Source organism: Meleagris gallopavo, chromosome 8 (assembly GCF_000146605.3).
Source record: "Meleagris gallopavo isolate NT-WF06-2002-E0010 breed Aviagen turkey brand Nicholas breeding stock chromosome 8, Turkey_5.1, whole genome shotgun sequence".
Taxonomy (NCBI): domain Eukaryota; kingdom Metazoa; phylum Chordata; class Aves; order Galliformes; family Phasianidae; genus Meleagris; species Meleagris gallopavo.
The window spans coordinates 5,031,234-5,036,133 of NC_015018.2; positions in this window are offsets into that span (position 1 = coordinate 5,031,234).

Below are 4,900 nucleotides of genomic sequence, written 5' to 3' on the forward strand. Positions count from 1 at the left end.
TTAATTGCCCCAGGTTATGTGGCCAAATATAAAATGCAAGACAATAGTTTTAAGTGTTTGTCTGCTACCAATATATTTATTTTTATCTTTTGAGTCTTCCTCTTTCCTGGATATCCATGAATTCTGGGCTCCTCAGTTCAAAAAGGCAGAAAATTCCGCAGAGCATCCAGCATGGAGAAGATGCGGGGCCTGGAGCGCCTCCCATACAACAAGGAAAGGCTGAGAGATCTGGGTCTCATCAGTCTGGAGAAGAGAATGCTGAGAGGGGAGCCAAGCCAATGGGGGCAGACTTTTTTCAGTGGTACACAGCAATAGAAGAAGGGGTAATGGGCACAAACTGCAACACAGGAAGCTCCACACACACACAACGAAGAACTTCTTTACATTGAGAGTGACAGAGCACTGGAACAGGCTGCCCAGACACGTGGTGGAGTCTCCTGCTCTGGAGATATTAAAGGCCCATTCGGACACCTACCTGTGCAACCTGCATTAGGAGGGGCATTGGAGTCAACGACTTCTAGAGGTCCCTTCCAACCCCTTTCACGCTTCTGTGAAGTTATTAATGCCAGTCCATTATAGTCTACTGTAGTTCAGATACAACATATTTGTTGATTAATACTGCAAAGTGAATGTGTGAATACTTAACACCGACGGTTAACGCGTTGCATGATACAATGTATTGGGAATAGCCTGCCCAGAAAAGCACTTTACAGGGATGGGGCTGGCAGAAAAGGGGCTGCCAGGCTACAGAAGGCGGGCTCATCAACCCTGTGAAATGGCATGTGTGCTAGGCAGGTACTTGCAGACAGCCAGGTGCTGGCCGAGCCTTCTGGCAAGTGGTGAAATATTGTTGGTTGCTACATCTACTGATTGAGTTTTAACCTTATTATGAGCAGACAGAAGCCATCTTTAGAGCAATCATGCTCTGCTGACTGAACATAAATTCAATTAAAAATTAGCGAAGACAAGCAGACCTATCTTCCATTTCAGAGGGAAACCCACGTGTCAAAGGCGACCTTGAATACCATTGCAGTGAACAGGCCCCGCAGTGGACAGTTGCCTGCTATTTTTGTACGGCTCCAGTTCTAATTCTTAAAATTTCCATTCACAGTTCTAGCTGTACTTGCCCATTTGTTTGCTTATCCTTCCCTTTTACTTACCCCTAAAGGAAGACACACGCACCATCCTTGCTTCCTCCTGAACTGTCACACATTCAAATTGTCTGGGGTGGAAGCCCGTTGGTGGAATGAAAGCTTAGAAAATCTGCAGTTCAGAGCAGACACAGAGCCTGAGTGTTTGACAGCGTGCTTAGGATCATTCTCATGCCAGCTCTATATCAAAAGAATTCATGTTATACGTTGTGCTAGATAAAATACGTGATACAGGATAACTGTGATAGTATCCTAAAATGGAAGTCAGATAGGAAATTTTCTGTTGTGTTGAAAGACATGCCACCTCACCGTGAGTTGTTTTTACATTTATCCTTATTTTCTCTAGTATGTCAGCTTTAATCTGACATGCTTTCTTGTTTATTTGTCTCATGTCTTAACTTAGGCAGGAATTAACAGAACTAGAACCACCAAACCAAAGCACATTTTAACAGGACTAGAACCAATTTGTTCTTGAAAATTGAACCTGTTGCCCTTCAGTTCTCTTGAACAGCAAGGGGCACAGTTTGACTTGTCATTTTTATTACTGTCTAGCATCGTATGACTGTAACGCCTTGCCTCTATTCTTGCTTGGTTTGGTACATTGGTTTCCTTGCCAGACCAGCAGCTACTTGCAATCAGCACCGAGGTTCCTGAGGTTAATTGCTTCACACAACTCTCTCAATAACACAGCATGACTTCTCAGTAGGTTTGTTCCTTCAAAGGGTAATCTCATAGGAGGTGGTCTGGATACAGGATTACTCAGAGAAGGACAATCTCATTAAGAGCTCCCCCTCCTGAGATAGATATATTTATTTATGTATTTTTGGCAACTCTCCATTGTTACCGGTAATTTCAATGTTGACGACACTTATCAGAAGTTCTCTTCAGCCAAGCACAGAAACTCCATTTTACTTTATTTCCTAATGTGTTTATTATAACTTAAGTCTAAAACCATAGATTGATAGATTCACATCCAAATTACCAAATCTTAAAGTAAGACAACTGTGAAATGTTCAAATGTACTTGATTTTGGCCTAACAGTAGAGACAGTGAATATCCTATGATGTTTGCTCAAGTTGGCTCAAGTGGGTTCCACCATCTAGGACTACCCTTCCCTGCTTCTTATCTTAGCAGGTGCACAGCCAGATTCAGAACATTTTGCTTACTATTACAAAGTCAACAAGTGAAACCACAACTCTGATGCATGAGTGGCAGATTTCCATTCACTTCAGTGCTTTCTCCCAGTCTCTTATATGTTCTCTTTTTGTCAAGTGGTATCATTTATCAAACTTTTCTCCCTTCCCTGTCCTACACAGGAGAAGCATATTACTTATCTATGACATCTTTGGCAGCTAAGTTCATGTGGTGAGTTTCACGTTGGTGATTTGCATTCCATTTGCTTGCAGAAAACTTGGCTTTGTGTGCCATGAACTTCTGTAATATCCCCGACTTCCCAAAATAAATGTGAGCTACTGAGTACCTGAAGGGCACTAAAATCACCTCTAACTTGGTGCTGCTTCTTGTATTGGGTAGGCTAAACATGAGTCAGCCACAGCCTGGCAGTAAGGAGAGTCAATAGCACGCCAGGCTGTGCTAACAGAAGCACAGCCAGCAGCTTCAGGGAAATAATCACTGCTCTTCCTTCAGCAAGTGGGATAACTGGGAGCAGTATACAAAGAAGAAAAAGCCATGCTTTCTACCGTAGTGCCTGGCAGGAGGGTGAGAGACTCAGAAATGGAGATGGTTCAGTCCAGGTAAAAGTAAAATACTTTTCACTCAAGGTTAAATAAACAGCAACGTAGTAGATTTGCCATAGTTGGAGTTTCAAAACCTTACTGGACAAAGTCCTGCTCTGACTTCAGTGTTAACCCTGCCTTGAGCAGGAGGCTGCTCTGGATGATCTCCAAAGTTCCTTCAAGTGTGATAGGAGTATTTACCTTTCATACCAATTTCACAACAGAAACTAATGTTAACAACTTCACACTTATTTGGTCTGCAGACATTCTTACGTACAGTTTTATATGGATAGCATTTAGCTGGTTTTCAATTATTCTCTCTTCTGAAATTTCTTTCTGTGGAGGAAACAGTATCTGAGAAGAATAGAACGTTTTATCGGAAAGCCCAGATAAAGTAGAAGACTGCTTCTCAACTGATTGTGGCCAACAGGTTGTTTTCAAGTAACTTCAGTCACCAGGCATATTCCTACATAGAATCACACTGCAGGACTCTAGGTGGGCTTTGGCCAAAGATCCATTAGCAAGAGACAAGCTAGAGAATAGCCTCAAATGAAACTCAGTAGAAATTCAATTGGATTTCAGATGTTTGTGAAATGCAAAATGCCCTGCCAGCATTTGGTATGTTAACAGTGAGTGAAGTGGTACTAACTGCTTAACCCAGAAAGAATTAGAAAAACAGTATTTTTTTCTATTTTAACAATGGATTATGAGAAAAGTGCTAGAAAATTGTTTTAATATTTTCAGGTATTTCATAAGAGAATCTTAACAAAAATAGAAATCTTTTTTAGAAATCAATAGCTTCCTTCTACCTACATCTAAAATACTGTGTATTTTTTTAATATCATTCCTTTAGGAGAAAATAAAACTTCAGGGTAGCTGACATCATCATACGTGGCAGGAAAATTATCCTCATCTCTTAGTCTAACCACTGGCAGTGTTTTCTTCAGGAAGATCTATTTTGATTTTTAATGCTCTTTATCCTGGTGAGGGAATGTGTAATTATCTTACACATGAGGCAAGATAGATCTCCGTCAGTTAAAACTTCCAGGGCGTCTGAGATTTGCAGTTTTCCCTGGGAGTAAGGATTGCTAATGAAGCTTTTGAAGCTACAGTGGCAGCGTCTGATTGTAATTGCTGAAAGGTGACTCTTGAAGAGGTTTATTTGCACTAATCAACACCATGTTGTGCCTCAAAGCTAGAGTTCTCTTAGATGCACTATCCCTACCGAGTAATACAGCAATAACTAAACAGCCTTTTCTGTTTATTTTTGTTCTGGCACCGTGTCTGTTTTCCTGATGGGATCCTTTGAAGCTGCTCTCCAAACCTGTTTACAGTTAAAACTTCATAATTTCTTTCTAACACTTTCCTCCTGCAGCTCCTGCCCCCTTCAGCTCTGCTGCCTGAAGCCAAGGGGACTTTTAAGAAAAGTGTTAATGTAAAATATCCAAGGGTTAAAGAATGGGCATCTGTCACATACAGTATAACAATCATTTCCTGTTTTCCTAAATGGTGGCCATTTGGAAACATGCACAGTGCTGGAAACAGCTAGGCACCATCAGAGTGATTCTGGTTCATAGCTGGAACAGCGTTGTGCTTTTAATCTTTGTTGCCTGTATTTTACTGTCAAGTTGTTCTCCAGTAAAGTAAGAAATAGCTTGAGCATCTCAGTTATCAAGGTGAGCTTACTGTTCATGTTTCACAACTCCACCTTTTATGAAAATAATGGTGACACTGTAGGAAAATATACAACAGCCAAAGCTTGCCCTGAGCATGCCATTTTTTGTGCTTGTTTTATTAATTCAGCATTAACTGTTCTCATTTTGCTCTAAATTCCTTGCAGGTTTTGCTTTCATTACGTGAATCCTCCTATTTTACCAAATCTTCATCCATTGATGCTGAGCTCATTGAATCGTACTCATTAACATGAAGCAGTTGTGGTGCTCTGGGTACAACAGCGTAACTGCTTTAATATCTCTAGTCTTCTCATCAGGGCAGTGAGCAATGGATGCTTTT